Genomic DNA, 8,932 nt, shown 5'->3' on the forward strand with positions numbered 1-8,932 from the left:
GTGTGTGTGTGTGTGTGTGTGTGTGTGTGTGTGTGTGTGTGTGTATCAAGCATTACCAGAATGTGAAACCTTACTGCCTTAGCCTGCTAAGCCCTGGGATTACAGTCACAATGGCTCTCAGTGATTTGCTCATAAGAATCAGAGCACTGCCTCCAGTAGCTAACCAAGATGACAAATCAGCAAGTTTTAAACATATTCCCATTTACTAGTGACTCAGCCTCCGTGTGACCCTTCCTGAATACCCTATCCTCCTCAAATATCCTTTGATTCATTTATTTAAGACAGGGTTTCTCTGTGTGGCCTGGAACTCACTGTGTACACAGAGCAGACCTCAAGCTCACAGAAACCCCCTACTTCTGCTTCCTAAGTACTGGTATCAAAGACAAGGACCATCACGCCTGGCTAACTGTCCATATTCTAAAAAGTAACAATGAGACTGGAAAGCCTGTAGTGCAGTTCACTGTCAGATACCTATGGCTCCTGGCAGGGAAGCGCCAGCCAATCTTGTTGATGTAGGTGACTAAGAAGAAGGCACAGTGACCGTTTCAGATATTACACTTCATGGCACCCACTTGTTTCCACACAGGCCCTGATGCTTCCAAACTGGATTTCCTAATTCTCTTTCCAAGTATGTTCATTGTGGAGGCAGGGGTGCTGAAAGAGCAGAAATGCACTGTCTCTGGTCCTGGAGACCAAGGTGTTGGCAAGATCCATTCCATGCTCCTCTTTGACAAAGATAGCCATCCTTGTGTTTCTTCATGAGAAATTTTCTCTCCTCCTATGAAGAGGGGACGGGAGGAAAGGTGACAGACAATATGTACTGTAATCATTTCCAAAGACACATTCTGTTCCGGGACTTAAACAGATTGAATCTTCCCTAGATCTGTTGCCTTAGGAAAATTTATCAAATTTGGGCACTTTTGCTAGAGGCAAAAACAATTACTTAAAACTTAAACCCACTGGACACAGCACAGTGGCAGGCCCCACTGCAGTTCACCTGCAACACTAATACACTAAGCCATGGCTAATGTGATCTCACTGGGAGACCTGCCAATGTATGCTTTCTCCCTGAACTGTCAACCATGCAGGAAGCCACATCAGATAGGATCTCAAATAGTTGAAGAGTCTTTATTAATTGAATTATGTGGTTTTTAACTCTTCATTTGCAAAAGGAGAAATACTAAGGAGGCCAAAGTGTGTATAGTTTACTAGAGATGAAAATGAATCACTTTTAGCAAAATCTTAAATCTAAACTGATACATTTGGTATGGTCTAGGAAGTAAAGGTGCTTGTGGCACAAGCATGAGGAGCTGAGTTCAGATCTAGCACACACACCAAAAGCTGGCTGTGGCTACATATGCCTGTGACCCTAGATCTGCAGGGAGCAGAGACAGGAGGACATGGGGGTTATTCGGTTTGTTCTCTGGGTTTTGCTGCTCACTAGAACACAGTAAATTGATCTAACTATCGTCTTTTAGAATCTCAATCAGCACAAATCAAGAGAACTGAAGAAAAAAAAGGCAAATGGAAGGAAAGTGACCTTGACTTATTTTAGGCCCTGTTGGAGGAAACAGGTAAGACAGACAGACAGACCCCAGCCCACAGGACGGAGCAGAGGCAAGGCATCCAGCACATGGTGCTGACAGTTCAAACAGTGGGAAACACACGGCATTTCATGAATGGCTTGAGATGAACAATCCAAACACTGGAACAGTATCTATCTCACTGTGCAAGCCAGACTTAATTCTAGAAGGGCAGAAGATTTAAGCATGGAAAGTGAAAAACAAGTCAGAGTTCTAGAATAAGTAAGAAAAACTTCTTAGATAACCTCAGAACAGAGTGGGCCTTTACAACATGATTTAAAATCTAAAGACACAGCACATAAGAAGCTAAAACCTAAAAACCAAAAATATCAGTAAAATACTGTAAGTCAAATAAAAACTGATGAAGGGTTTATACCTTGTCTTAGCAGAATAAGGAAGCGTCCATAATATACAGTCCTATCCCATGATAAGGGAAATGACGGGCAAGTCTGTGCTTTAGCACTGAGCCACACCTCCATCCCTTAAGCCCATTCTGACCTTAAAAAAGAGAATTAGGGGGAAATGATCATTCTTTCATTAATAAGTACAATCTAGAAATTTCAGTGTTCTGTACCACTGATGAAAAGGGGAAATTTGTTTTCCACTTCTGTTAGAAACTGATGCTGGGATAAGATTGAGCATGGCATGTATGCATATGACAGCAAAGACCCAGGGCCCAGGGACAGGGACAGCTCGAGACAGGTTGCCTGAGACCACATCTGAAATCTGTGCTTGCCATCTGACCTTGAATTAGATTCCATTCTTTTCTTTTATGATTGCTGCAAGACCCCCAGTGAGCTGCAGAGCAGCTAGTCCCAGGCAGAGACGGCTGTCGGACCCCGGAGCAGTTGCAAAATCCCTGGCAGTCTGGTCCCAGTGAGGTGGGCGGGTGTGAGCAGGCGGCGGGTAGAAGGCACATGGGCAGACACATGGTACAGAATAGAATTGGTATTTATTAGAGGAGAGAGGAAGAAAGAGAAGAAGAGAGAGACAGAGAAGGATCAGAGAGAGAGAGAGAGAGAGAAAGAGAGAGAATATGCCAAGAGGGGACAGTGAGAATCTAAGATGGCAAGAGGAGGGCAGGGGTTGCCGGGAATGGGCGTGGCTTGTCTCTTAAAGAGACAAAAACCATAACAGTAACCGCAACACAAATCTAAAAGATAGCCTCATGCAGTGGTGAACACTTCTAATTCCAGCACTGAAGAAGTAGAGACAGGCAGATAGATCTCTGTGAGTTCAAGGCCATCCTAGTTTACACAGTGCATTCCAGGCCAGCAAGGCCTGTAGAGAAATACCCTGTCTTAAAAGAAAGCAAAAACAAATATCAAATATAATATTTTAACAATTTAGCATGTAAATAATTTCAAAATGATAAAATTTTCCTTTAGAGAAAAATATCATTTTATAAGATTGTTTAATTAAATAGCAATTACTAAAAGAACTGCTATTAATACTGTTTCTGTATGTGTGAGCATATGCCTCTCATGGAGGTCAGAAGAATATGTCTGAACCCTTGTAACCTCCCAACACGGAAGTGCTGGGAACTGAACTCAGCTCCTCTGTAAATACAGCCCATGCTCTTAACTGCTGAACCCTCTCCAGCCCTAAACACATCAAATTTTCATTAATCTAATTTTTAAACCTCCAAAGAACTAGGCAAAATATATAGAAAACAAACATATTAAAAGTAATTAGTCAAGAACTGGATGGTGGCGGTGCACACCTGTATTCCCAGCACTCGGGAGGCAGAGGCAGGGGGATCTCTGTGAGTTCAAGGAAGCCTGGTCTACAGAGTAAGTTCCAAGACAGCCAGAGCTGTTACACAGAGAAACACTGTCTTGAGGAAAAAAAAAAGTAACTAGTCAAAAGAAATGCTAACAGATCCATACACTAATTTAAAAAAAAAAAAAAAAAGGGAAGAAAGAAAAATGGTAACTCCATAGTTCTGGGCATTGTTAGATTCTCCTAATTTTTAATTTTAGTCTAGTTCCATAATTTTAAAAGCTCCAAAAACAAACGAAACAAAAATTTTGCTTTTTTTTTTTTATTTTGCAAAAGTTGTTAGGAAGTGATGCATTCAAAGAGCTTGGTTCACATCTCAAAATGATACATACCATTTACCTTTCTCTTTTAACACATAGCTCCCGTACATCACTCAAACTGATGGTCTTCAGTTAGGGAAGGAAAGGGGAGATAAGGAAGCTGTTTTAAAATGTTGAAACCATTCATAAAGACTTAAGCATTCTGGGGTGGTATTCTGACGTCAGTGTTTGGGGTGAGCCTGGGGATCTGGATAGCAAAGATCAATTCTCAGGACATTTCCTTTCCTCCTTGTTACTTCCGCTCCTTTGTTTCCACCTGCTATGCACACCACTGTGGTCTAATTTGAAGGAAAACAGTCTGGAGTAAGACCTAAATCTAATGCTTGCATGTGTGTGTTGGCTATTTAGGAAGTATACAAACCGTTTCCCAATTTCCTTAGAACTTTTTCTACAAGTAATAAACTGCAGCGGGTACTTCACATATTCTGGAACTTTATGTATTCTACAAATTCTTTGGTTCTTAAGATTTTGCCCCAATAAGTAGTTTATTTATTTATCATGTCACTGTGGGGGTGATCTTTGAGGTTTCAAAAGCCCCTATCATTCCCACTTAGTGTTCTCTCTCTCTCTCTCTCTCTCTCTCTCTCTCTCTCTCTCTCTCTCTCTCTCTCTTTGCCTTGTGGATCAGATTTAAGCTCTCAGATACTGCTCCAGTGCCATGCCTGCTGCCTGCCATGCTGGCCATGAGTCATGAACTCTCATCCTCTGGAACTGTGAGCCCCTAAATAAATGTTTCTACATTGCCTTGGCCAGGTCATTTTAGCACAGATAAAAAAAAAAAAAGGAAATAAAACATTCCTTGTGTTTTGCTTCAGTGTCTTTGCCCAAAACTGAGGGCTGTGGATGTATTCAGTGATGAAACAAGGCACAGCAGGAGCAAGGCCCTAGGGCTCAATCCCCAGCAGCCTTCACACCAAAAGTAAACAACTTTAGAGCTACAGGTCTCCTAGGGACTGTCTTCTCTTTCTTTGGTCCGCATAACCATCTTGCTGATACTACACTGTGTCGACACTGGAACTTTACAGGAATTCCTGAAACCGTGCCACTGCCTTCTTCTCTTTGACTAGTCTAAGTCCTTTTATCCTTATGTATGTTCAGTTGTTTGCCACTATCTAGGAAGGTTCTACTGTTTTGTCTCAGACGAGGTATCCTGGAGCCCAGGCTGCTTCAGAAGTCATGATACAGCCAAGGATGACTTTGAACTTCTGGTCCTGTCTCTATCTCCAAAGTACGAATCACTCAGTGCTGTGTCACCACAGCCAGTGTTATGGGATGCTGGGATCAAACCCTGGGCTTGTACCCACAAGGCCAGCACTCTGCCAACTGAGCTACAACCCTCAGTATAATATCTAGAAACTTTGATTGGAGTTTAATCAAGTTCATATATCAATTGGGAGAGCTGGTACCTCAAAATTGTTGAGTCTTCCACTCCATGAAAATAATATATCTTCCCACTCACTTAGGTCCTTTAAAAAATAAATGGTTTTGGGAACTGAACCTAAGTGCTCTTGCATGTGAGGCAATTGATCTAACAATGAACTATACCAGAGCTCTCATTTAGCCATTTTAGGATTTCACTCAGCAATTTTCTGTAGTTTTCCATATCCAGCAAACATTTACACATAAATCTCTCTAATCTCCAGGAGTGACAAGACATTTTGGAAAAGAATGACCTCTTCTGCAGGTATGAACAGTCAGAGGCTGTGGGTACAGTCAGACGCTATGGGTATGAACAGTCGGACACTGTGGATATGAACAGCCAGACACTGTGGGTATGAACAGTCAGACATCGGTCTCCACTAACCAGACCTGAAACCATTCTAGAAACTATTTGTCTAAAATTCCAAGTAACAGAAGGGATCTCGTAGATGCAAATTAGCACCTGTGACAATTCTTCGGCAAGAACAGCTAGATCTAGAAAGAGCAGCCCAGAAGTTTAAAAAAGGATCTCTCCAGAGCAAGATGCACAATTTTACAACTTTTCTTTTTGCTACTAGGATCTGCTCTAAATTTTGCTGACTAGACAAACCATCCCTATCTTTAATAGAGTTCTTGAACAACCTTTCTTAGTACAAGTCCCCAAAGGAAGAGAACTCAGTTATATACATCTCAGTGCGCCCTGAGTTATGGGGATGCTCTCTGTCTGCTAAAGACTGAGACACTGAGTTATAACGAAGTTATACTTAGGACCAATAGAATGCAAGTGCCATACCATATTATGTATCATTTCTAATCTCAATGAAAATCCTGTAACATTTTGCGACAAATACTCAAACAAAAATAACTGGAATCATTGGTGAAACGATCAGATAGATGCCCTATTGCCTAACGGTAGAGCCTTCACTGTGTGTGTTCCTGAAGAGAAGCCGGCAACATTCTAGGCTGGACTCTGATCCATTGCCTTCGGTAATAAGCCTGTTCTAGTTTACAAACTGAAATGTTTTTAAAGTCACAGAATAATCCCACCAGTGAAGCTTACATTTGATCAGGTATTAAGACAAAGAAACCCATGCCCTTAAATTAAAATTTCACAAATCTTAAACTACTTTCATTTCTCTTGCCCACATTTCCTGTGTTCTTAAATGGTGGCACACAGTTTAGGGCTGTCTCGAGGTGGCATGTAGGGGAAGAAGAATGAAATCACAGAATTATAGACCCTATCATAACTGGTCAATTAAAAAATACATTCAGGTCTCAGATCTGACATTTGACAAAAATAACTCTCATTTTCAAGAATAGAAAGTGTCAGGGGGTTTTATATCTTCTTATAAGAAATTTCCATCCACTGGATGTAAATTTTACTTTTCATTCAAAAACACAACATGTTTTGTTACTGAAAACTTCCCAAGAAAGGAGCTATTCTACACACTCTGAGTCACGGTTTTGCTCTGACTGGGAGTCTGTGCTCCCTCAGGCTCTTACTAGAGAGAATTTCTGAAATGGTTAGATCAAAGGGAAATGATCGGAACATCATCTCTGCTTCTCAGGTCTATAGGAAACCGAAAAGCAGTGTGTCTCCAGTTCTGGGTATTACCGCCAGATTCAAAGAACCACCACCATACAGAGCACTGTCAACCTGAAAGCCGGGCTCCTTCAGGCCAGAATGAGGTGCTAAGGCCCCGATGTTTACATGATTCTGGAGTTTCTCTAAGGGAAAAAGAAAAGCTTGCAAATACAAATTAAAGCACAAACACAGATGCTTATCTAGGATGAAAACTCAAATTGTGAGTTATGAACTTAAGAGACTGGCAAACGCACACAAATCCCCCCGCACAAGGGACATCTTCATCAGCTGCCCGACAGGCTTCTCTAATGCCCCTTTTCTGTGTGCTCTAACTAAAGGGCACTTTAAGTCCCTTCTTCCTAACACAGCTTTTTCTTGCAGCTTGGTACTAACTCGGGGCTCCTTTCAACATGACAAGTGCAGAGGAAATTTATTTGCTTTAGCTTTTCAAGTTGGTAATAACATGGAGATGTTTAGGACCACCAATGTAGAAAAATCTCTCACGTTTTTCATACGGGAGCTAGAAAATCTAGGAAAGCTCTCCACAGATCAGTCTGCTGCCTGTCTGCCTTTTGCGTCTTTGGCACCCTGTAAACACCCTGCTCGCTCACAGCTGCGAGCCACCTACAGGACGTGTGCCCATGAACTTCAGAATTAGCAGACCCAAGCCAGAACTCTGGGCTCCCATTCCCTCCAGCAGATGACTGTGGCTCACTGAATCGTGTGATCACTGTGTTACATCATGTTAGCTGAAACCATGGTGAGCATTCTATATCCATCTACTCCCCATTCCCACATCTGACCCTTTACTAAGGGTTCTAATTCCATTCTGTTGCAATGACAAACTAACCAAAAAAAAAAAAAAATGACCAAAAGATCTTAAGGTACGAAAGGGTTTATTTCATCTTACAGGTTGGTCCATCATCGGGGGAGTTGGGGCAGGAAACCAAGCAGGAACTTGAATCAGAAACCTTGGAGGAATGCTGCTTGCTGGCTTGGTTACAGAGCCATGCTTAGATAGCTTCCCTTTCTCCTCTGACTATGGAGGAGTTATCCATCCTGCTGGTGCAAAAGGGGCCATCTCTTACCTCTATTATCCCGCCAATTCTTCCCCTCCTGTTCTACATCCTTCATACCCTCAGAGTCATCCCTATAGGCACATACAACATTGATTTTACCGTTAAAAATTGAAACTTTCTCTTGGTCCAATTCATCTGTCTACTGGACCATTTCCCTTCCTTCACGGCAACCCTGACTAGTCCCGGGCTGACTCCTCCCGCTCCCTCTGAACCCTCTATTAGCTGGGCTTCCTTGTCCATGACTGCACAGACCAACTCCTTCCCTCTTGCCGGTGTCCTTACTTTGGTTGACCTGTGGACATTAGAAATTGTGGTCCTCCTCTCTCCTTCACTTTCCTCCCTTGTCTCCTAGGTAACCAGACTTTCTGCATTCTTTGATCTTTCTGGCCACTCCTTTTCAGTCTCCTCTGCAGGTTTTTCCTCGGCATCCTGACTTGTATTGGGAGAGGCCAGGGGCCTGTTCTTTCTCTACACTCCTTTAATAACCTTATCAAGGTTTACAACTCTAAATACCAGCTGTCTGCATTGTGTCAGAAATCCTTCTCCCCGCCCTCGCCCAGTCCACAGGAACTCTACGCTCCCTGCCACCATCCGCTTTGTCAGTCCCATTCAGATGACACATGCATGAGGAGTTTCCAATGACCACCCCTAAACCTGCTCTGCTCTCGAGCTTCCTGTAAATGTCAACTCTTTTTTTCCAGTCACTCTGGTCCACAGCCTGAGTGGCCTTTACCTGTGACTCCCAAACAGAATAATCAATCTTCAGGAATAATTATAAAAGTTTTTTTTAAAAAAAATGCAGAAAATTTTATCAATCCAACTTCACAGAAGCTGTACAAGTGGCTTAAAGGTGCTGGAAAGTGGTTGGTGTGGCCAGGATGAAAAGGACAGGGTCCCAGGTAGGATGGGAATACAGAAAATAGTACACACTGTTGTTTTCCCTCCTCAGAGCATTTAAGTAAAGAACAAGGCCATGACCTAGAGGCTTCAGGAGTCTTTCCAGTATGGGGAGAGAAAAACTACAGTTGAGAACAACAGCCAAGACTTGAAGGGACCAGGCACAGAGATGCAGAGAGTGTGGTGAGAAAAGCCTGACAATCCGCTTGGCTTTCAGTGGAGTTATCTACTGAACTCTACACTAGAGAGGAACTAGCAAGCCAATCC

Source organism: Microtus ochrogaster, linkage group LG9, assembly GCF_000317375.1.
Source record: "Microtus ochrogaster isolate Prairie Vole_2 linkage group LG9, MicOch1.0, whole genome shotgun sequence".
NCBI classification, from domain to species: Eukaryota; Metazoa; Chordata; class Mammalia; order Rodentia; family Cricetidae; genus Microtus; species Microtus ochrogaster.